Source organism: Narcine bancroftii, chromosome 1 (assembly GCF_036971445.1).
Source record: "Narcine bancroftii isolate sNarBan1 chromosome 1, sNarBan1.hap1, whole genome shotgun sequence".
In the NCBI taxonomy this organism is placed as follows: Eukaryota; Metazoa; Chordata; class Chondrichthyes; order Torpediniformes; family Narcinidae; genus Narcine; species Narcine bancroftii.
In genome coordinates, this window is record NC_091469.1 from 94,878,174 (window position 1) to 94,904,677 (window position 26,504).

Consider the following 26,504-nt stretch of genomic DNA (forward strand, 5'->3'; position numbering starts at 1 on the left):
TAGAAGTATCAGAGCCAACACTATCCAGCTGAGAAACAGCCTCTTTCCATGGCATGTTCAATCAATAGTAGAGTCTCAAATTGTTTGTATGAGCAGTTCCTTCCAGTTGTTCAGCATTTTTACTGTTCGTGGGAAGAAGCTCTTTCTCAAACTGGTGGTACTGGCTCTGATATTACTTTATCTCTTTCCCGATGAGAACAGCTGAAAGATATGATGCGCGGTAAAATCAGGTCAATGGGAAGAGGTTAAAGCTGGGCCCTGTATGAGATTGGGGTACCTGGGAGGAATTAAGGACAGCCAGATGAGGAGATGGAGGCAATAATTTGAAGATACCAGATAATGGGAAAGAGAGGCTAGAGAAAAAGCAAGTGGTCAGCCAGGGGAAGATGAATCTTATGTGGTTTGGCTCATTTCCTGACTTGAAACATTCCAGAGTGCAATGATAAACCCTGTGGTGATATGTAATTATACCATTAGGTCACCAGGGGACATCCCGGTGACCTTGTATATAAAGCAGTCCAGAGCTGCAGTCTAGCCTACCAGGTTTGTCTTGCAGAGAAACAAGACCTCTTAGTGTACATATTAGTTTATTAGCTGTCTTATACTCACACTGATGTTGTGGTTATTGTCAGTACAATTTAATAAACTAATATGTACACTAAGAGGTCTTGTTTCTCTGCAAGACAAACCTGGTAGGCTAGACTGTAGCTCTGGACTGCTTTATATACAAGGTCACCAGGGTGACCCCTGGTGACCTAGTGGTGTAATTATATATCACCACAAACCCAAAGCAACAACAGGGCATGCAATGGAAAGGCAATGAAAGCCCAATATCCAAGAGCCTCTGAATGCTTTGACTGCTAACTCAATCCTCTCCTCATTTTAGCAAGCTTTTTTACACCTATAAATGTCTCTGGTTCCAACCATCATTTAACTGTTAAAAATTAAATATTTAATGCAAATTTTTTTAACAAATGTTAAAAAGTAACTAAAATGAGTCAGACACACCTACGAATGAAAACATTATATCAGAGAAATAATTTAACAACAGAACCTTTCTTGCCCTTTTGATTTTATTCTGCTCAGCACTGCAAACCCATTTGAAACCAGTGTGGTTACATGCAATAAATCTCAGAACTGATTCCCACTGTAGGTATTGTGGGATCAGGGAAAATCTGAGCTATACTTGAGGTTGCATGTGGTCATGTGCTCTGTATCTTGTGCTCCGTATCTGTCAGTAAGGTCCATGTTTGTCCACATGCATGCTCATCCCATCCTGATTCCATTTCAATAGAACGGTACTACCAATTCTGTTCAACAGCAGGATATTTATAAAAAAAGTAGAGCTATTAAGTGTAAATCCTCAATTCATACAACTCATAGGAAATATTTAAGTTTCTCATCTGTGTTTCTTCCTTAAATATCACAAAAGTAGTTATCTACCTTATATTTTGGCGTATAAGTCGACCTTCATGTAAGTTGGGTCCCCAGTTTTCAGCCTCATTTTCATTGTTTTATCATGTATTGGATGTATAAGCAACCCGTCAATTCTCTGCAAGGAATGTGCCAGAGATTAGTGTCTGGGACTTCCAGCAGCAACCCAAACTTTGTTTCAACACACCAAGTAACAAATTTGTAAACTAAGCAAGCAAATAAAAAAAAACAGTAAAAAAAAAAATTTGCTTCTGGCTGGGAAGCTGCCAAATAGAGCTGGGTTCAAGTCTTCAACATTGGCTGCAGCTGGAGTTGGCGACAGCGACTCCATTCTCAACAATGGGTGCAGAGTCATCCGCATCGAAAAAGTAGCCTAATGCCTAGGTGTACTCAGTGCAGCATTCACAACTATGTGTTGGCTCCTAGGTAGAAGCGGCGACCTTGGCCTATCGTGCAGGACCAGCAACTTCAAGCTCCCGGCAAGAACTGTGATCTCAGGCTCACAGGCAGGAGCGGTGACCTCAGGCTCTGCAATTGTACAATGTCAGGGTAGGTTATAGCGGTGCCTGGTGGTGGGGAGGTGTCCGTAAGAGGCTGTGCCAGAGTTGGGATGGTGCTTCCAAGGTAGTTTTTGAGTTGAATTTAAGGTCTCATTTTTGTATCTGGCGTCTAATCCAATCCCGACCTTTAAGTTATTTTTGAGGGTTTCAACACTCCACATATGCCAAAATATACAGTAATTTTCATTTGATCAAAGTTCAAATTTATTGTCAGAGTACATACATGATATCACATACAATATGAAGTCATATATCTACTCAGAGATATTTTTATCTGGGGCCTGGTATTAGTCATTTCTATACTAGTAACTGTAAATTTTACTCATTAGGAACTGTAAACAAAATGACTATGTAAATGCAGATATAGGTATCAATATGCAGTAATAAATTATGAGCAAAATATGAGTTCTTAAATAAATCTCTGAATGAGTCTTTTGTTTAAGAGTCTGACAGTTGAGGAGTGGCAACTATTCCTGAACCTGGTGGTACCTGGATCTCCTTCCTGATGTAAGCAGCGAGAACAGAGCATGTTCTGGGTGGTGCAGATACTTGATCATTGATGCTGCTCTCTGATAGCAGCGTTCCATATAGATATTCTCAATGGCAGGGAGAGTTTTGGATTGATGTGCTGGACTGGGTCCACTACCTTTTGCAGGATTTTTCACTCGGAGGTATTGGTGCCCCTGTACCAGACCATGATGCAGCCAATCAGCACATTTTACACCACACATCTATAGAAACATGGTAAGGCTTTTGATGACATAGCAATCCATTGCAGACTCCTGAGGAAGTAGAGGTGCTGTTGTGCTTTCTTCACAGTGACATTTATATAATGGGTCCAAGACAGGTCCTTTGAGATAGTGATACCAGGAATTTGGTATTATTCATTAATATTATTCCTGTGAAACAGGTTTATAAGATAAATATTACAGTACATGCTTCAGCATGCTTTGAAGCATTTTCCATTCTATGCTGTTCTTTGATAATCCTTTCACACTTCACCTTCCACTCTAATATTCTGTATTTTTCATAGACTGTATAGAGATTTCCTTTCCCATGACTAATATTATCCACGTGTCCTTCAAGTTATTCAGATGATTTAAATTTGCATGAGCATAACTTGTGAAATTTTGAAGATCTTCATGAGCCATCCACCAAGGTAAATGAAGATTTCATATTAGGCTCAGGTGGAGGGTCATTGACTTGAATCATTTACTCTTCTTGCCTTCCCACAGATGTTCTGAGCGCTCTAAAAATTTCCTGCCTTTACTTTAAATTCTACCTGGATGTTGATTGAGTATTATTTGGCTGTTGTGCACAAACTCTCCTTGAATTCTCTGCAATATTTGTAAGAACTCAACTTCTTTCGTGCACCTGATAGAGCCATGGGCTGGTGCAGCTGAAAGAGCCACTGCCTTTGTACCTCTCTGGTGCACTTGGTAGAGCCACAGCCTCACAGCTCCAGTGACCTGGGCTCAGTATTGACCTTGGATGCTGTCCGTATGGAACTTGCCTGTGACCAGGTATGTTTTCTCATTACGCTCCCCACCGATGACACACCTATCCTAGCATTGATCATCTTGGGCCAAGCCAGCCCTCACCCGATCACGATGCAGATTGAGGTGAATGGGCACAAATCGAACTGCCTCTTCGATAGTGGCAGTACTAAAAGTTTTATTCACCCCAAAGTGGCCCAAAGACTCTCGATCCCCTTTTGGCCCCTCCGTCACTATTTGCAAACCTCACCCTGGACTGTATATGCTAATTGGCTCAGGCTGCGCTGCCCCCTGATGAGATTCTTACCTGGACTCCTCCCTTGGACCCAGGCCATAAAGGTCGGGCCACCTTTCCCTTCCCTGCCCTTTCCTAGTCTGGATCTGGGCCAGCTCTCGTCTTCTGTGCAATAAAGCCTTTGTCATTGCAATTATTGGTGCAACTGATAGTGCCTAACAATCACATCACAACTTTTATCTTCTGTATTAGAGCCAGTACCATCAAGCTGAGGAACAGCGTCTTCCCATGGGCAGTGAGACTGTTGAAAGGCTAAACGAACTGTTCCTTCTGAGACGCTATGATTTACAGTACAACCCTAGTTATCCGGAATTCAAGCAACTAACAACCTCAAGCAACTGACAAAAAAATTGACGAAAATAAATACATTTTATGAATTAAAATAAATACAAATAAATAAAATTTAAATAAAAATTTAAAATTGTGGAAGTAACAAATCTTTTCCATATTCAAACAGGACATTCCATCCATCTATCTTTCAAAATTTGCAAAGTTTGGGGTCCACATACACCCGCACTCCAAACGATTCCACAGATTAACAAATCACATTCTAAGGAGGTTTGAGTGTTAACATTTCAGGCCAAAGCATGAACTCTATTCCTCTATCTACAGAGCCTGTCAGGTTGGAGGCCGGTGACCAGTGGTGTGCCTCAAGGATCTGTATTGGGCCCATTGTTGTTCGTTATATACATTAATGATCTAGATGATGGGGTGGTGAATTGGATTAGTAAATATGCAGACGATACTAAGATAGGTGGAATAGTGGATAATGAAGAAGGTTTTCAAGGTTTGCAGAGGGATTTGGGCTGCTTAGAAAAGTGGGCTGAAAAATGGCAGATGGAATTTAATGCTGATAAGTGTGAGGTGCTTCATTTTGGTAAGAAGAATCAGAATAGGACATACGTGGTAAATGGGAGAGCATTGAGGAATACAGAAGAGCAGAAAGATTTAGGAGTAACGGTACATCGTTCCCTGAAGGTAGAAACTCACGTGAATAGGGTGAAGAAGGCTTTTAGTATGCTGGCCTTTATCAATCATTGCATGGAATATAGGAGTTGGGAGGTGATGTTGAGATTGTATAAGACGTTGGTGCGGCCTAATTTGGAGTTCTGTGTGCAGTTCTGGTCGCCTAATTATAGGAAGGATATAAACAGAGTGGAGAGAGTGCAGAGAAGGTTTACCAGAATGTTACCTGGGTTTAAGCATCTAGAGTATAGGGAGAGATTGGACAGATTAGGTCTTTATTCTTTGGAGCATAGAAGGTTGAGAGGGGATTTGATAGAAGTATTTAAGATTATGAAAGGGATAGACAGAGTGGATGTGGATAGACTATTTCCGTTAAGAGGAGGAAAGATTAAAACAAGAGGACATGAGTTAAGAATTAAGGGGCAGAGGTTTAGAGGTAACATGAGGGGGAACTTCTTTACTCAGAGAGTGGTAGACGTGTGGAATGATCTTCCGGGAGAAATAGTGGCGGCGGAGTCAATTGTATTATTTAAGAAAAGGTTGGACAGGTATATGGATTAGAAGAAGATGGAGGGTTATGGGCATTGTGCAGGGAGGTGGGACTAGAAAGGGGTGTTTGGTTCGGTGCGGACTAGAAGGGCCTAATGGCCTGTTTCCGTGCTGTAATTGTTATGTTATGTTATGTTATGTTATGTTATGACGTCAAGCAACCACTGATCATGAGTAGGTGGGGCAGCATCCTTCCAATTAAGCAAAATTGTATCTTATTGAATTCTATCTTTTTTTGTTTGTATAAGTCCTTTATTAAAATCAATAATTTTGTTTTAAACTGTGAAATCAAATGTTTGCTGAAGAAACACATAAATCTTTGGTAAAGATCTTCTTTTCCCTGCTTAGTAAGAGTCTTTTCTTTATTAGTATATTATTTATTTTCAATCTTTTTTTATTATTTTTTTATTTAATAAATACATTACAATGAAGAAAAGGGAACAAAACTGAAAATACAATATCACATATCAAGATAAAGCTCCAAACAGTATAAACTCGGTCCCTTCTCCACTGCACTGAGTGAAGACAGAAAAGATATCAAAAATACAATAAATATATTTTAAAAAACACCTAAAAAAAGAAAACTAACCAAAAAAAAACACATCTGAGCAGCTTATCCTGAGGGTTACATATATTTTGTAGCTTTTGATTCAAACCATGAATCAAAAAACAAAGGTAAGACTATATCTTATCTGGGAGAATGAATACATCTAAATCACATTAAAAATATTTACATCAAATGAAAATAAGGCGTAAAAGGTCACCATGTATCTTCAAATTTTACCGATGATTCAAATATATAGCTATCTTTTTCTGAACATACAAATGGAAGCTCCAATAATACAGTATTTAAGAAATTTCTAAGCTGTAAATATATAAAAAATAATATTTGGTAAGTCCTATTTAACTTGCCAACAATTCAAAAGACATTAAACAACTTTCCTTAAATACAGTTGCAAAATAAATAATACCTTTGATTTTCCATATAGAGAAAAATTGATCAATTGTTGATGGTCAAAAAATAATTATGAGATAATACAATTTAATTTTAAAAAAGTCCTAAATTGGAACCAAATTCACAATATATGTTTGAGTATTGGATTAGATATATCCTTATTGATCTTGGAAAAAACTAAATGGAAGAGAGGTACCCAGTATAGAGGCCACTGAATACTGCTGTATAGATCTCAATTCTAAATCTGTCCATAATGGATGATCCAATTTCTCAGATTAAAAAAAAATCCAAAAAGTTAGATAATGAACATTGCAGCCCAGTAATAAAATCTAAAATTAGATAGGGCCTTACCTCCATTTTTTTTCAATAAAGTGTTCGGAGCCCAAAACCCAGCAGCTATAGAAATTCACCAAGACAATGGTTACTCAAACAAAAGTTGCTTTTAATTATCTTTAAACGTGAAACAGGATCAAACTTAAACTATTACTATTAACTTGACCTAACTTAACCCCTTCTAATTCTAAGTGCACATTATGTAATATGTATATGTTCAGGAAAGTTCTTTGCTTCACAGTCCAATCATTCACTTCTCACTTCTCTGAGTCACCGGTATCAGGCAATTCTTACACTGTGTACAGAATTCAACGTTTATGAATCTTCACCAGGCTCTGGTCTTTAAATTTAAATGGTCTGTGGTGCGCTATTGAGCAGAAAGTGGACACAAAACACAAAGTCTGTTCAACAGGCTTTATTCTACATAAACTTCCACAGAGCTAGCTGTGAGAGTGCTGTGCAGGCTCTGAGACTGGCCTCGAGGTGCCAGATCTTGCTTATATCCTGGAGAGTGATTGGCAGCCGACCGGGTGGGGCTTAGTCCATTCAGGTTGGGTGATTGATAGTAGGCCAGGTGTTTCCTTGTCCTCCAGTTGCTCTTCTGCAGGTAGTAGGCTAGTGGTTTATCACCAAATAGTTACTGCTCAGGAATGTTCTTGTTGGTTTCAGAGAAGTACTTGTTGTTCATTGGACACACACAAACTGATTTCCTCCAATCAGTCACTTCAGTGTCTTGGCGAAGAAACTTGTCCCATCATGGGTTTTCAAAATGATAACGCCTTCTTACAGGTCACCACAGAGTTCCTCTTGTTTCCCTTATTTGAAGAGAAACACTCTAGCCAGCCATTTCCTCTTGTAAGGACTACAAGGATTTTGAACAGTCTGAACTTAGAACTCACAACCTGTCTTCAAAATCAGGTCTTTCAACAAGCCTGCCAGCTTGCCATTTTGCAGACTCAACTGCTACTGTAGAACTGACCTCTCTCTCTCTCTCTCTCTCTCTCTCTCTCTCTCTCTCTCTCTCTCACACACACACACACACACACACACACACACACACACACACACACACACACACACACACACACACACACACACACACACACACACACACACACACACACACAAGAATGCTGTTTGTTCTTTCTTCTCTGTGCTTGTAAAAAGTAAAACCTCTCCCAAGGCTCCAAAGCCAATCCTTGAAAGATCTTATCAGCACTTGAGCTCAGACTTTTCCATTTGCACCTATTCTTGAAGTTCTTTCCAAATCAGTTCAATTGTCTTTTGTAAAGGCAACTGGAACTTCAATGTCTAACTTCAGCAAAGCTCTTGCATTTTAAATGAAATGTCTTTTGTGAAGTGTTACTGTATTTGAGAAGTGACATACACTAAACCTCCATAATCTATCTCTTTCAAAGACATATTTATTCATAACCATATTAATGTAACCCATAATAAAAGGAAGAAAGTTTTGAGTCAATATTATAAAAAAAGACTTTGGGGTGAAAACTGGAATTGTTCGAAATAGATGTAAAAACAGGTAATATTATCATTTTAACTGCATTATTATGACCTATTAAAGATAATGATAAAGGAGACCATCTAGGAAAAAAAGACAACCTCTCATACTCAAATAGAGGAGAAACATTGAGTTTATATAATCTTTAAATTGTTTAGTGATTTTAACCCCTAAGTATGTGAAATTATCTCTGACAACCATTAATGGAACTTAAGTGTAGATAGGGACCTGCATATTAATTGGAAAAAAGTTAACTTTTAAAAAGGTTTAATTTATATCCAGAGAAAAAGCTGAATTGAGAAAACACAAATAAAATAGATAGATCTTTTGGGATCTGAAGTATGAACTAATAGGTCATCTGCATACAAAGAAATCTTATGGGTTACTCCATTTCTAACAACCTCTTGAACCTCATGAGTGCTTCTAAGGGCTATTGTCAGAGGTTCAAAAGTTAGATCAAATAACAAGGGGCTAAGGGACATTCTTGTCTAGTTCCCCCAAATCGCCTAAATAAATGGGTACTATAAATCAATTTAATCTGTGATATAAAGCCCATACCAAAATAAAATCCCCTTAATGTTACAAATAAATAGTTCCACTCCTCTCTGTCAAAAGCCTTTTCAGCATCTAGAGAAAATGCACATTCTGGAATTATATACGAAGGGGAATAAATAATGTTCAATAATCTATGGATGTTAAAATGTGAATAGCAACTTTTTAAAAATCCAGTCAGATCTTTAAATATAACAGAGGGAAGGATATTTTCCAACCTGTCAGCCAAAATTTTGGAAAGAACATAAAAATCTACATTCAGCAAAGAAATGTCACTATATGAAATATATTTATCCTTTAATAAAAAGTTGCTGGTAAGGTCCCAGAAAAAAAATGGAATTTTCAAATACTTTTATAGTTGAGGGATAAGTAAATTAGTAAATGATTTTTAAAATTCCACCATAAAGCCATCTGGACCTTTGACCTTGCCAGATTGAAGAGAAGAAAATAGCTTGGGAAAATTCCAACTCTGAAAATATAGCTTGCAGCAAGTTTTGATATTCTGGTGATATTTTGGGAATATTCAATCTTCGCAAGAATCTATCCATTGAAAGAGAATTATCAGAAAATTCAGATTTGTATAGATCTGAATAGAATTTCTGTAACACTTTATTAATTTCAGCAAGATCAAAATTTAAATTTCCATCCTTCTTATGTATCTTTGTAATTTGTCTTTATGATGCTGCTGCCTTCAGTTGACCAACTAACAGCTTATCAGATTTCTCTCCATGTACATAAAATTGAGATTTAAATTTAAGTAGTTGATTCTAGATAGGGTAAGTTAATTATAAATCATGTTGAGTTTGAAGTTCTACTCTTTCCTTATAAAGGTGTCATAGAATATAATTTGTCAATCTTTTTAAATTCTGTTAGTGAGTATTGTCAGTTCTCTTTTAATATATTTACTAAGTCTAACAGAATAAGAAATTATTTGACCTCATAAAAATGTTTCAAGTGCATCCCAAATTCCCAGATTGGACATTACTAGAGTTTGTCTGAAAAAAGAAAGAGATCTGATCTTTAGTAAAACTAATGAATTTCTCAACTTGAAGCAGATGCTGTAAGAAAATATGTAAATTGTGCTGTTATTTAGCTAAATTGTTGAGGGCAAGAGGAGTGGCTATTTTTATTCCTATTTTGGTTATAATTGGATTATCTCAAATAAAATCAAGTGAGGGGTCTCCTATTAAAATGGAAAATGAAAAAGAGGCTAATTGTAGTTTTATCAAAATTATCTACGAGTTGATGTTCAAGGTTGTCATTGGACATAGATTTTTTTCACAAAAACTGGTAGGTAAATAGCCACGTCATGCTGAATGGTTATCTTCATAAGTTGTGTAAGTTAGATGCTGATAAAGCATTTGATAACTGCAACCTGCCTAACTAATCTCACCTTCAAAGTCTGTAACTCTGTTTTTATTGCTGTGCTATGTGCGAGTTATCTAGTTGGCTTACACATGGAACAAAACTTCTCACATGTGACAATGCACTTGAACTGAACTTAGCCAATTTTAGAAAGCATATATTTTTTAAAAACACAATTCTCAAAATATTCATTCATCAGTCGTGTTCAATTACATTTTCAAGAGATGGTGTGTTCTTAATCAGAATCAGAATCAGAATTTATTGTCATGAACAAGTCATGAAATTCGGTGCTTTGTAGCAGAGCATCATATTATACCCATCTTATTCCATACTATTGAAAAGCAAAAATAACAGTGCATGAAAAGTAAGGTAGTGTCTTTGGTTCATTGATTATTCAGGAATCTGATAGCAGCGGGGAAGAAGCTGTCCTTGTGCCGCTGAGTGCTCGTCTTGAGGCTCCTGTAGCTTTTCCCTCATGGTACCAGAGTGAAGAGGGCATGGCCTGGGTGGTGGAGGTCTTTGAGGATAGTGGCTACATTTTAAGACACCACCTCATGTAGATGTCCTCGATGGAGTGAAGTCTTGTGCCTGTGATGTTGCAGGCCGAATTAACAACCCTCTGGAGTTCATTCTTGTTCTGAGAGTTGGCACTTCCATACCAGGCAATGCTGAAGCCAAGCAGAATGCTCTCCATTGTACACCTGTAGAGGTTTACGAGAACCTTTGGTGACATACCGAATCTTCTCAAACACTTCACAAAGCATAACCACTGGTGAGCCTTCTTTGTGATTGCATCAACACAGAGGCTTCAGAACAGATCCTCAGAGATGTTGATACCCAGAAATTTGAAGTTCTTAACCCTCTCCACTACTAAGCCCTTGATGAGGACTGGGTCGTGTTCCCCTGACTTCCTCCTGAAGTCCACAATAGTCTCCTTGGTTTTGCTGACGTCGAGCACAAGGTTGTTGTTGCTACACCATTCAACAAGCTGATCTATCTCCCTCCTGTATTCTTTCTCATTGCTGTTTGTAATTCTGCCGAGTATGCATGGGCTACAAGCTGAAGTGGTAAACGTGGGTTTCATTTTAACATTTAAGAAAAAAATTAAATAGGTACATGGGAGGGAGGGGTATGGAGAGTCAATGGGACAAGGCAGGATAATATTTGGGTGTGCTCTTTGACCCACTACCATCAAGAAGAAGGCACAGAAGCATCAAAATCAGGACTGCCAGGCTGAGAAAGAGCTTCTTCCCCACAAGCTGTGAGATTGTTGAATAGTATCCTGTAACTAAATAAATCATCACAAATTATTTATATGTGTGTGTGCATTTAGTTGAAATATATATGTTAAATGTTATTTTTATATACGTGTGTGTGTGTGTGTGTGTAATTAGTTTAAATATATATAATGATAAATGTTTTTAATATGTATGTGTATGTAGTTTAAATATATATAATGTTAAATGTTATTTTTATATATGAGTGTGTGTGTGTGTGTGTAATTAGTTTAAATATATATAATGATAAATGTTTTTAATATGTATGTGTATGTAGTTTAAATATATATAATGTTAAATGTTATTTTTATATATGAGTGTGTGTGTAATTAGTTTAAATATATATAATGTTAAATGCTATTTTTATATGTGTGTGTGATTATTTTGTGCTGTACATTGTGTGCGTTTATGTTTGCACAATGGTCTGGAGGTCACTGTTTTGTCTGTTTGTGTATGTGCAGTCAGATGATAATACACTTGCACTTAAACTTAGATTGGCTGAAGGGCCTTGTTCCTGTGCTTTATTTTTTCATTGTCTCAAATTTAAGAATATCTTGGTCTGATAGAGACAAATCACTTATAATGACTGAATAAGGAAAAAATATATCTTGTGAAAGCCTTTGACAAGCTCAGTGCATAGCATCCTTCGTATTTTCTGTGAGAATCTTTAGCTTGCGCTTTGAAGTTAACAGTTGGTGATGCACCAAGTGGCTCAATTTTTGCACGTAATAAAGCTTTTAAAATTTTACAGCTAACAACAAATTTGTTTTCTTTATTTGCTCTGGTATTGTTCTTTGGTTACATTTAATCTATTTTTTTTTTGTACAATATATCTCACAAGGTACTTGCTGATTGCTTCCCAAGTAGCATAAATCCATTAAATGCCTTGAGTGCAGCTTTCTCCCCAGAAACACTTCATTGACTGGGGTAATTTCACTCAACAAAGAAGAAACTGCAGCAAACTCACTCAGCCATTTCAGGCTATCATTTTTGAGACAGAATGTCTGTGCAGACATCAGAGAATGTGTCAAAGTGACTGGGATGGATTCTCCTGCTCCACTCCTTTCAATTGGATAGGTGTTAGGTTGAATGTAGTTATTTTCACAGCAGGGATTTAACAAGGTAGTACTAATCATTTCAAAGAATAAGTCAGAGCTGCTGAAAGCAATGTCAAGTTGGGCTGACACCAATATATCAAACAATACCATCTATATCCAATTCCCTTTCATCTCCAATTTCATCAAACAACCATTTTTAAAAAGCAGTACACTATATATATTGTGTAATTGTCATACATTAAATTTACACTTCAGCGCTATAACTAAAAATACTCACAACACTTTCATATTAAACAGTTAAAATTTCAAGAGTTTTGGCTGTGAACAGTGTCTTTCTTTAAAGGTTGCTCTTATTCTGACACAGCAATAGATACATCAGGCTGCCTTTCATTGATCATACCTCAGCTTTCAACATCATCATCCCTTCAGTACTGGTCAGCAAGCTTCAAGCCTCTGTACCTTCCTATGCAACTGGATCCTGACTTCCGCTTCGGAAGACAACAGTCAGTGTGGATCAGTAACAGCTTCTCCTCCTCAATAACAATCAAAACAGATCCACCACAAGAATGGGTGCTTAGGCCACTGATCTACTCTCTCTACACCCATGACTGTGAGCCTAGATACAATTCAAATGTCATCTACACATTTCCAGATGACACCACGGTTCGCAGAATCACAGATAGCAATGAGGAAGCATACAGAAGTGAAATTAATCAGCTAGTTAAGTGGTGACAGAATAAAAAATGCACATTTAATGCCAGCAAAACTAAGGAATTGATTGTGGACTTCAGGAAGGGGAAGAACACAAACCAGTCCTTATGGAGGGATCCACAGTAGAGAGGGTAAGTGAAATTCATGGGTGTCAATATATATGAAGTCCCATTCTGTGGTTATCATAAGGTGCAATCATGAAGAAGGCTTGGCCAGCAGCTATATTTCATTTGGTGTTTGAGGAGAATTAGTATGTCACCAAAGACTTGCAATTTTCTACAGGTGCACCATGGAGAACATTCTGACTGGTTGCATCACCGTCTGGTATGGAAGTGCCAGTGCTCAGGACAGGAGCATGCTACAGAGGGATGTAAACTGAGCCTGTGCCATCATGAGCATTATATAAAAGATCTTAAGAATCCTTATCCCCTTCACACTTTCAAGTAATCCCAGGAATTAACTGCCAATCGGCCTTTATAATGTCGTGTGTAAAAGCAAAACCAGCTCAATGCTGGCATCAGATTATATCATTTTACACCAGGAATTGACGGCCTCAGGCCCCAGTACATTCCTCAGCATCTGCAGACACCGGCATTGCAATCAGGCAAGTGTAGAATGAGCAATTGCATTGTGGGATTGAAATGACCCAAGTTTTTGCATGAGTGCAGGAACGTGAAGGAAGAAAAGATTAAAATGAAAATATAATGTTACCATGGGAAAGTCACAACAGGAGATAAAAAGAGGAAATAAATAACTATAAATAGCAATAACGGACAATTTTTAAACAGCTTAGGGAAGTTGGTAGTGCTATAGCACACAATATATAAAGACTGTGGGAGAAAGCAATGGAGGAACTGACTTCCCAGAATGCTGTGTGACAGAGAAACCCTTCCATGTGTGCTCCATGCATATGGCTGTGCAATGAACCCTTTCTCTGCTGCATGGAATTCTGGGAAGGTGTTTTCCAGTGGTATTTATAAATTGTACGTGATAGTGCCACCATCATTTCCTCGCTGTTTAAAATTTGTGCCCTATTGCTAGACTTTTCCACGGTCCCTTATAAAGTTTTTATAGGTTGGCACAACAACAACAGGGGCTGAAGGCCTCATACTGTGCTATACATAAAGCTTAATTATGTTATAATTAGGCATGATTAATTTTGTTCAAATATAAGATCATAATACATTGATCAGGATTTACAGCAGATCCACCATCGCTCAATGGGTCATGATGTCACTAGTAGAAGGTAGAACAGTCCCCTAAACCCAGGGATGGCTCCTTGCATAACATAACATAACATAACAATTACAGCACGGAGACAGGCCATTAGGCCCTTCTAGTCCGCACCGAACCAAACACCCCTTTCTAGTCCCACCTCCCTGCACAATGCCCATAACTCTCCATCTTCTTCTCATCCATATACCTGTCCAACCTTTTCTTAAATAATACAATTGACTCCGCTGCCGCTATTTCTCCCGGTAATTTCTCCCCGCAAGTGTAAAAGTGTTCGGTGTCCCAGTTAGGAGTGGTCAAGTGTGAAAAGCCAAACTCCCATTCCTATCCCATGACACTGAAAGGCCAATTTAGTGGGTGCCTCAACAAAACAGCCTCTATCAATAAGGACACCTACCACCTAGGCTATACTCTTTTCTCATTGTGGCCATCAGGAAGGAGTTACAGAAGCCTGAAGACACACGCTCAACGTTTCAAGCACAGCTTATTCTCTGTCATCATATTTCTGAATATAATAAACCTGTGGGCACTACCTCATTTTTTTCTCTTTTTTCACTAGTTAATTTTTAGTCTTGTATTTATGGAATTGTAAATTATAGTAATTTTTCACCTTGTTCTGCACAATACTGCTACAAAAAATACAAATTTTGTGACACATGTTCATGACAGTGATTCTGATTGCATTTCATAAATGGTTAAGTAGTGGCTTTTGTTGTTTCCCTTCCTCTCCATCTTCTAATTACCCAGTTCCCTTCTCACTCCTTTTTCTTTCTTTCCGTCCCACAACTTTCCAAACCTTTTCTCTTCCTCTCTACCTTTCTAGATTGTATCCTTTCTCATTGTTCTTCTCCTTTCCTTCCTCTCCATACCCTTAACACTCTATTTCTCCTCCCTCTATCCTGCAACCACTCTTTCTTCTCTCATCTTCCCATCTCTTACCTTTTTTCCCTCCTCCATCTCCATATCTCTCTTCCCCTCTCCTCCTCCACATATTCTTCCTAGCTTCTTTTCTGCTTCCTTCCTCTCTTCCCTTTCCTCTGTCCCTCATGAGCAGCAGTTAAATGGAAGCACTTGTTTGCTTTGATAGCTGTCAAATCTTGTCTCCCAGGTGTCAACATTGTATTGATGTGGGTTAAGCATGTGGATGGGGCCAGGTGAGGGGGGGAGGGCGTAGCATGATGGTGTGAGTGGGAGACATGAAGATACACCTCTCCCGAGAGAACAAATTAATAATTGACTTTAATTTTTATTTTGAAATTTAAAAGATTAACAAAGCTTTAGGAACTTCTCTGTTAAGTTTTTATTATAGCTTCATTATATTATAACTAGAGCTGCAGCAGCCTGCGTGCAGGTGACGCAAGCGCTATACCTCCAGGAAGCCAGACAAAATGACGTTGTTATCCAAAAGAAAACCATTGACTTACAATTGCTTCAGGAACAAACCCGCCTGCATGAGAGCTCGCACATGCACAGAATGGATCAAGCTGCTTTCCTATGGGGAATGACTGAAGCGACTGTCAGTAGCATTGTCCTGCAGGCTCTACCTTCTGCGGAGTCAACGACAGAATCTGAAGCCCATGTTTCCAGTGATTTGGAAGGACAACAAGAAGAAGAAGAAGAAGAAGAAGAAAAAGAAGAAGAAGAAGAAGAAGAAGAAGAAGAAGAAGAAGAAGAAAATTGAAGAAACATATCAGAGTGTCAAGATGAGCTGGAACAATGCAAAGATGCAGATAATGAAATGGAAGATTCAGTTAATGTATGGAATTTGAAGAGGAAAGAACTTTTGCAATAAAAAAATATAATATAATGGAAAATTATAGCTGAAGAAATAATGTGAAGAATGTTGTGTTGATTGAAGATTTTGAAGGCTCTAATCCTGCACAATTTGTTTAAAAAATGGATCCCAGAAGTTTTTTGGATGCTGAGAATTTTCTGAATGGAATTGAATTGGATAGAGCACATAGGACTCATAGAAATAAGCCATTACGGGGACAAGTTCCACATTTTATTTTGAGAAGATGCTTATGTTATCAGGACAAAGAGTTTGATTTTCTGAGTGGCTGTCCAGAAAGCCTGCAAATATCAGGGCCCATTTATAGTGGCTCAGAGGAAAGTATTTTTCTGTGCAGATTTAAATGCAGCAGTTGTGAAAGAAAGAAAGGAGTTTAATCCTGCTAAATCTGTTTTCTGGAAAAAAGGATATCAATTCTCTTTTCATCATCCAGCAACATTTAAGATGTTTCTGGGGGAAAATCAAATATGATTCTTTCCAAATGGAATGAAACCTTGGAGTTTTCAAATTCTGTTCCAAGTATTAAACAGGATCAACAAATTGATGTACAAAACTTGGGCATTCAACAAGTTTTATCAGACCAATCTGAGGTGATACAAACTGCAGGAAAAGTATTGACCCAAAAAGAAATTGGAGATCCTGAGAACAAACGTGAATAGGGATCTTGAAGCAGCTGCCTGCACCTACAAATTGTTTCTTTTATTAAAATTTACATAGTGCTTGTTCTCATCAGGGGGGGAAGCAGAGGTTTATGTGCCACTGTGTGGCGAGGACAATTCCAGTACAATAGAGGGGGGTAGTACTGACCTTTATTGGTAGTAACTTTCTTTTTGGGGGCTTTTTTCTAGTTATTTCTTCTTTTTTCTTTTTCCCTATTTTCTACTTTTGGATGGAGATGTCAAGTGTGATTGATAGTCTTAAGATGCTGGAGGTCCAAGAGGATAGGCAAAGGGAGTTCTGAATTTTTTGCAAGTAGAGAAATGGCTGTTTGTAGGCTGTCAACGTTGTAAGTTTTATAAAAATGGGCTTAAGTTGTGAGTGAGGAGTTTAGGTAGGTCTCAAAGGCAAGGATTCTGGATACACAGTTTTTGTATTGAAGAATTTTATTTATAGAAGGCAAGTGTGGGAAATGGTAACAAACACAGCAATTCATGCGCTCTCTCACACACACACACACACACACACACACACACACACACACACACACACACACACACACACACACACACACACACACACACACACACACACACACACACACACACACACACACACACAGAGTTTACAGCAGCCATGGGAAAGTTATATCATCACTGAAACACTAGAACAGTTAATAACGAATGTGGGAAAAGTAGTGTGGGAACAAAATATACCCACACACATATAGTGATCAAGGGAAAATCACTATGATGCCCCATCACTCTTTGACTCAGTGCAGACATGGCTCTAATTAAATGTTTTCAATCCTTTTAAACAGTGCACATTTTACAGGCAGGCTGGAGAATCAAGTCCAGGTAATTTAAATGGTGCCAACTGCATGGTGTGCACTAATGGGTGGGGTGGAATCAAACCTTGATTGGCATCTGGTGTGTCCTCCGACTAAGTAGGGTGCAGTACTGTTACTTAACAGCCACAAGCCTTCCCAATACAATTTAATAACCCAATTAAGGGAGAAAGAGTGTTATCTTATATGAATAAAATGAAAGTTGATATTACTTTTTTTCAAGAGACTCCTTTAACAGAGAAGGAACGCCAGAAACTTGGAAGAGATTGGGGAGGTCACGTGGTAGCTTCAATGTTTAACTCTAAAGCAAGAGGAGTTGTGATATTGATTAAGAAGACTTTACCTGTTAAAATTCAAAAGGTGGTTACAGATTCTGTGGGGAGATTTGTTTTGATTTATTGTCAAATTTATTCTGAAATGTGAACAGTTAGGAGAATCTATGGGCCAAATTAGATAATAAAGGATTTATTCAGGATACTTTTAAGTTTTTAGCTGAAGCTTATGAGAAAGTTTTGATATGAGGGGATTTTAATTGCTGTCTTGATCTGCTGTTGGATAAGTTAGCATGATCAGTTACAAGAGCAAAAGCAGCAACAATGACTTTGAGTTTGTTGAAAAACTTGAATTTGATAGATATCTGGTGAAGGTTAAATATGAATGAAAGAGATTATTCTTTTTATTCATATAGGCATGATTCTTATTCAAGAACAGATTTATTTTTAGTATCAGAAGAATTGCATGGAAGAATTATACATGCAGAGTATAAGGCCACAATTTTATCTGATCATTCATCACCTTGGATAACATGCTTGGTTCCTGAGAAAGAATCATTGGTTTATAAGTGGAGACTTAACTTTACATTGTTGAAGAGGGTGGATTTCTTTGACTTTATAAGGAAACAAATTCAAGATTTTTTAGAAATAAATTCTAATTCTGTGGATAATAAGTTTATTCTTTGGGATGCTTTGAGAGGTCAGATTATAATTTGTACAGAGAAAGTTAAGAAATAGGAAAAAATTAATAGACAGGATTTTATTTATGTGGAATTCAAAATTGATGGTAGGAAGTAGAGATACACCTGTTTTGAAACATCTGATTGAATTATGGAATAAAATTGAGGTAATATACCATCCGGGAATCTTTTTCCCATCCACAGAACCTTTATGCTGTCCCATAACTATGGAATCCCCAGACACTATAGTTCACCACTACTCCTCCCTTCCCTTCTTCGACACCAGACCAGACTTTGTACCAGATTCCTGATCACCATGGCTTGTCCCTTGTCCCCACAACAGTATCCAAAATGGTATACTTGTTATTGAAGGCATGGCCACAGAGGGGCCCTTTCTATGGGGTCACTGCTTGGGTGACCAAATGAAAAGAGAAGGGAATCTCCGTGCTTGCATTTGCAATGAAGGGCAAATGTTCCCTCAGCTGCACTGCAGGACTGCAGTGAATTGGGATTCACTGATAGGGTGCTGTGCTGATGGCTGGTCCTGCCTCCCGGCTCCACCCCCATGTACTCACATATAACCCTGGTTTTCCGCCTAAACCCAGAACCCTGCTGAAGACTTCTGTGAGACCCTATCCTTAGTTACAAGCTAATAAAAGCATTTGTTCTCCCTCTAGTCGTGGGAGGTTTTATTCACGCTACAATTTTATTAGCATGTTCCCTAACGATGGAAGCGCTGCACAAGCCAGGTATGCTACTGATAGACCCTCTGTTCCCCTAATGTGGCTGAGGAGTTCACATACTGGCTAGATTGCTTCCAGGCCTACTTGAACATGACCAGAGTCCTCTTCTACACCAATGAACTCAGGAGGTCCGCATTCATTTCGAGGGTAGGAACAAAAGGGTATGCAATCATCAGGGCCTGCTCTATGTATGATGCTGTTATTGAGGCATTGAAGGGTAGGTACCTAAACTCATAGAACGAGGTCCAGCGAGGCACCAACTCACTCTATGTTGCCAGCGGCCAGGATAGACCATCGATGACTACTTGCTGGATCTGTGGATGCTTGCCAAAGAGTGCAGGTATGAAGTGGCTACAGGCTGCATTCATGAGGAAGAACAGATCCAGGACACTCTAGTCGAAAGGGTCTGCTCAAGGTACATGAGGTAGCAACTACTCGAGTTGGGAAAGAAGGACCTGGCTAGTCACGTTGAGCTAGCCAAATAACTGGAACAGGTCAAGCTCAAGAACGACAATCTTGAAGCCAGCGAGCTCGCACACCCAGGTGACCCCTTCCAAGGACAGGCTGTTCTTGCTACCCCTACCCTAATGGCTGCCGCTTCCCCTGCCAAGGAGTGCTTTTTCTGCGGCAAGAGACATTATCCCCGATCTCGTTGCCAGGCAAAGGACTCAGTGTGTTCCAGCTGTGGCAAGAAAGGGCATTGGGTGAGGATACATTGGCGCAAAGGGAAGCTCAGGGAAGTCCATGGCCCGGACCATTCCCAGATCTGATTCCAGCCCCATGGTGCCTACCCCAAATTCACCCAAACCCACTTGCTGTGTGACACTCCGATGAAGGGTGGCAGAGAGGAAACGGCACAAAAAGGATCATGACTCAAATTCAAACTCAGTACCATCATCGTTGGAGGAAGAAGGAGGGCGGCCATCTTGCTGTGCCACAAGGACAACACCATCTTACCCAAGCAGGCCAACCCAGGTTGTTCGGGGGCACTTGAGTGAGGAGCATGCAGTCTCCAGGGACCTAGTCTTGATGGTCCTAGATCAGGACAGACCTGACCAGTTCAGCAACTCCATAGTGACTGTGAAAGTAATGGACATTCCACTAAATGCCTAATCATCACGGGCTCTACTGAAAACTTCATAGACTCATAGACTGTGCAAAAATACTACCTAAATATGTATCCTTTCAATTACTGCATATTTTTCATGTCTCATTCGCATTCTACACATGTTCAGCAACATTGTATATAGTATACCTGTCATTTGAAAGGGGGGTGGGGGGAGGAAATACTGTAAATTTTGCTTTTCTATACTTGATGAATTGCGTGCTCCTGTGTTGCTAGGTCTGGACTTCTTGTGTCACCTTAAAAGCGTGACCTTGGAGTATTCTGGTCCCCTCCCCCCCATAACAGTTTGGATCAGAGTACCCCTAAAATCAGAACCCACATGCAGTCTCTACACACTGAATATCGAACCCAGTACTCTCTTCCCAAATCTGTCCTTAGGCTGCAATCCCATTGCTACCAAGAGCAGGAAGTACAGCACAGCGGACCGAGATTTCATAAAGTCTGAGATACAAAGTCTGCTTGATGAACGTATCATCAATCATAACACCAGCCCACAGAGAGTGCAAGTGGTAGTAGTAAAAGGGGAAAACAAGGAATTGACTTTAGCCAAACTATTTATCGGTACACACTCCTGGACGCATATCCCCTCCCTTGAATTTTGGACATGGTTATTATGCAGTATCAGGTCTATTCAACCATTGACATGAAAGCTGCCTATCACCAGCTGCCAATCCGTTCCGAGGACCGTCCATATTCTAACAATTCTGGAGGATCCTTTTCGGTATTACCAAGGGGGTTTCTCTCTTCCAGAGGCTGATGGACAGAATGGTGGATGAGTATGGGTTGAAGACTACCTTCCCCTACCTCGATAACATCACCATCTGTGGCCACATCTTGAAAGACCATGACGCCAACCTCCAGCGTTTTCTCCATGCGGCGAAAGCCCTGAACTTCAATTATAACTCTGACAAGTGGGTGTTCTGGAGTAAACGTCTGGCTATCCTTGGCCATTCTCCTTGGTGGAGAATGGCATCATTGGCCTCAATCCCGATAGGATGCATCTCCTGTTAGAGATCCCCATTTCAGGACCACAAAGGCTTTGAGGAGATGCCTGGGGTTTTTCCCAGTGGATCCTTCAATACGCTGTTAAGGTTCACCCTCTCTTAAAAGTCACTAATTTCCTCCTCTTGGCTGAAGCCCAGTTGGCTTTTAACTACCTCCGGAACCACATTGCGAAAGCCACCATGCATGGGGTGGATGAGAATGTACCTTTCCAAGTGGAAAGCAATGTTTCAAATGTAGTCCTGGACACTACCCTCAACCAGGTGGGCAGGCCGGTTGCATTTTTTCATGGACATTACAAGGCCACAAGCTACGGAACCCATCTGTGGAAAAGGAGGCTCAAACCCTTGTAGAAGCCATAAGACACTGGAGATACTACCTGGCTGTAGAAGATTTATGCTTCTCATTGACCAGCGCTCTGTTGCATCATGCTCAATAATGCCAAGAGAGGCAAAATCAAGAATGACAAAAATGCCAGGTTTAGGACTGCGCTCTCCACCTATAATTACGACATTGCCTACTGGCCAGGAGCCCTTAATGGCACTCCAGATGCCTTATCCAGAAGAAACTGTGCCTCTTCACACACTGGCCAACTGCAGTCGATGCACAATGAGCTCTGCCATCCAGGGGTATCCTGCATGGCTCATTTTGTCAAAATGCACAATCTGCCCTACTCAATGGAAGATGTCAGGGAAATGACCAACTCTTGTCAGGTCTACATGGAATGAAAGCCACACTTCTACCACCCCTCAAAGGTGCACCTGATCAAGTCATCCAGGCCCTTCGAACAGCTCAGCCTCAATTTTAAGGGACCTCTCCCCTCCACCAACGGGAACACCCTCTTCCTCTCAGTCATTAACAAGTATTCCTGCTTCCCGTTCACCATTCCATGCCCACACACATCCACTTCATCAGTCATAAAGGCCCTAGATTCCATTTTTGCCCTGTTCGAATATCCCAGCTATATTCATAGCAACTGGAGCTCATCCTTTATGAGTGACGAGCTGCGTCAGTACATGCTGGTGAGGAGCATCGTATCCAGCAAGACTACTAGCTACAATCCCTGGGGAAACGAGCAGGATGAAAAGGAGACCACCATGGTCTGGAAGGCTGTCAAACTGGCCCTAAAGTCAAAAGGCCTTCCAGACTCACTCTGGCAGGAAGTTCTCTGCATGGCACTGCATTCCACCCAGTCACTACTCTGTACCATGACCAACACTACTCCTTATGAGCACCTAATCACTTTCAAAAGAAGGTCAGCATCAGGAACTATACTCCCAGTCTGGCTCACTATTCCTGGTGCAGTCCTTCTCAGGAAGCACGTGAGGAGAAGCAAGACCAACCTCCTGGTGGAAAGGGTGAAACTGCTCCATGCCAATCCCACATATGCCTATGAGAAGTACCCAGATGTCAGGGAGGACACCATCTCCATTAGGGACCTGGCACCCACCAGAACAGAGAGTACGTTGCCTCAGGTGCCCTGTGAGCCATTGAGCTCATTTTTGCCATCCCCAGTCAGGGCCGCAGGTGATCCGGTTCAGGAGGAAAGTGCACTCACCTCCTCTGCTGAGCCGGAGACCCAGCCCGCCTCTCCTCCCTCAGAAGGGGACCAGGAGACCCAAGGAGTCCAAGGGCCCCTGATGCAAAGGCAGATCTCCAGACCCCCAGACCACTTAAATCTGTAAATTTGTGAATAACTTTATATTTCTTTTATCCATTTGTTTCTGAACCCATGTTCTCTGTCTTCATTCACAGACCCTAAAATCTACCGGAAGGGGTGAATGCAGTGAACTAGGATTCACTGATTGTATGCTGTGCTGGTCACAGGCCCGTCCTCCTGGCTCTGCCCCCATCTGTTCACTTATAACCCTGGTTTCTGGACTAAACCCAGAAGACGACTGTGAGACTCTACCCATAGTTACAAGCTAATAAAAGCATTTGTTATCCCTCCAGTCATGAGAGCATTTATTCTGCTACAAGGAGCCATTAAGCTGCAAGGAATAGAGTTAACAACACCTTTAGAAGAATGCAGAGAAAAATTAATGAATGTTTTTGCGGCATTTTGTGATGGCAGTTGTTATGTTCATGCATCTGTTGCCATTTCTTGCCTTAAATCTTATTGATGACAGCACCGTAAATGCTCAGATATGACAGTGGTTGGGAGATGAAAGTAATAATATTCATCAGCAAGCATGTTGTGGATTAATTCCCTTGGAAATCAAAAATCAGGAGGAAACAGGTGTTCGGTAATTTTTTTTTATCTCTGATGTATGCGGTGACAATTTATTGCAAAGGCTTCTGGCAAATGCCAGATCGATTAGCAATGCCTACAAAATCTAGGTCAGTGACACATGACATTTTTTATTGCTGGCTGTAGATATTCAAAACAGAAAGGAAAGTGGTTCATACAAGATTCATGGGAGATGTTTTAAGATCCTCATTACAGTTCCTTCCATCTTAAAAGAAAACCCGATCACTCTGGTTTGAACCCAGATAAAACTGCAATTGTTCATCTGAACATCAGTTCAAATCAAAGCTGATTTCTCTTCAAAACACAGTTAACAATACAATATAAACCAATGCTGATAGATATCCAGCTCAATAAAATTTGAAGAGTATATGGATTACCTTCCCTGTGTTTGGATATTATAAACTTAATTAATATGTCTCATCCAACTTGTATCGCCATGCCTGCCTTATGGAAGTATTAGTAGGTTGATGTTTGAAGTGATTTCCATGTGTGGATTGGGAAGACAGATTAATTTCTCTGGCCCTCTGCTGTACACTCATTCATCCATTCACTGACTATGAACTTTAACGTTTAAGCTCTGATTCATACAGAAACACAACCATGTGATGCAAAAGTGGACTCAAAGTTACTCAGAGCAAATAGTAGGCTTTCAATATTGGTCCAACTCAATATTTAGATTAAAAATTCAATGATCGTTGCTTGTCCTTTTATTCAAAAGATTTGAGGCAATGTATCTCATATTTTCCACATGGAAGCAGATGATTCAGCCTACATACCAGCTCTCAGAGCATTCCCATCAATTCCATTAGCAATAGTTGTGGACTATTTCCAGTTTATTTTCAGCATTTTCCAATTACTTCCATCAGGAAAGAGATACAGAAGTATTGGACACAGAACCTTCCAATGTGAGAAACAGCTTCTCCCCACAGATAGTGAGGTTCCAGATTTATTGTCAGGGTGCATACATGACATCACATATAACCCTGAGATTCAGGCAAAATTACCACTTATTGGTAGTGCAAAAAAAAATTGAACACAATGTACAAATGTAAACAAATTAAAAAAACATAAGCAACTGTTGTGTTTCAAAAATTATCAGGTTTGGTGGGTTCACAGAGAGACGAGTCTGGACACAATTGTTACAATCACAGATAACTTTAATGAACACACAGGAGACAAACAGGAGAGGACATCAAATAATACCCAATTACTGTATTACTAAACAACTATATAGAAATTCCCATTGGACCCAGGTTGGATCCCAATACTAGTGACTGCCCATGCTCTACATGCTCACAGACTTATACACACTTTAAAGACAGGGACATTCACACACTCACACCTAGTTCCCTGTACCAACAGGGGTGCAACTCTCTGCACGTATTAATTATCACAGTACTATAACTCAGCTTCAGTGTAGAGCACACCTTACCAGCAACACTTCTCGCAATGTCCCCAGTAGTGACCTTGCATGGAGTGCAGGGCTTAGACCATGATGCAGAAAGCAAGAAATGTGGTATGCATTGATGTTTTATACAGTTCTGAATTGGGCACCAAGACAATAATGACTCAAGATAATTTAAGCGAACCAACAGCAATGTGTGCACTAATGGGTGGCCAGAGTCCAACCTTGATTGACAGGTGAAGTGACTTCTGAATAAGTTTCAGACAGGAAGGACACATGACTACCCAAAATCCACAATGTTCCAGACAGGCAGTGAGGCCACGAGTTTCTCTACAATCCATATAAAACAGCAACTGACTGTGTAATACAAAGAGGAGAAAACGAAAACAAACTATATAAGTGCAAAAGTAAGAGTCCTTAAATGAGTGCCAGCTATTGCAAGAGCAAACTGTCTAAAGCCATCAGGAAAGTAAAGCATGTGCATGCCCAGTGCATTCAGTCACTTCCTGGACAGCAAGGACATGTGAAAGGGCATCCAAAACATCACTGCCACAAGACTACACCATCTGTCTGTGCTGGTGATGCCTCCCTTCCAGATGCACTGAACACTTCTACACACATTTTGAGGCGAAAAATGATATTACAGTGAAAAAGGCACCTCTCCTCCAAATCACCAGCTGCTGTGCCATGCAGTGGCTGAAGTGAAGAGAGAGCTAAGCAAGGTTAACCTGTGGAAAGCTGTTGGACGAGATAACATTCCCAGCAGAGTGCTCAGGGGATGTAGCAGTAGTTCTTACCGACATCTTTAACATCTCGCTGAGAAGCACTGTGGCCCCAACATCCTTCAAAGCCGCCACCATTCTCCCAATGCTGAAGAAGCCATCTGTCTCCTGCCTCAGTGACTACTGCCCTGTCGCACTCACATCCATCGTCATGAAGTGCTTCGAGAGGTTAATTCATCAACCTCCTGCTGTCCCCATCACTAGACCCCCTGCAGTTTGCATACAAACCCAATCACTGTATGGACAATGCCATCGTCACTACCCTCCACCTAGCCCTTACCCACTTAGGAAACAAGGACTCATGCGTTCCACTGCTGTTTATTGAATTCAGCTCGGTATTCAACCCAATCATAATACAGTACCTGATAAGGAAGTTGAGCCTGCTGAGTCTAAACACCTCCCTCTGCAATTGGATAATGAACTTCCTGTTGGGGAGACCTCAGGCCGTCCGGATTGGTAACAGCATCTCTAAGACCATCACACTGAGCACACGGGCCCCCCAGGACTGCGTGTTTAGTCAACTGCTGTTCACTTTGCTGACCCACAACTGTGCAGCTAAACACAGCTCGAACCACATCATCAAGTTTGCTGACGACATGACTGTGGAGGACCTGAATGACGAGTCAGAGAACAGAGATGAGGTG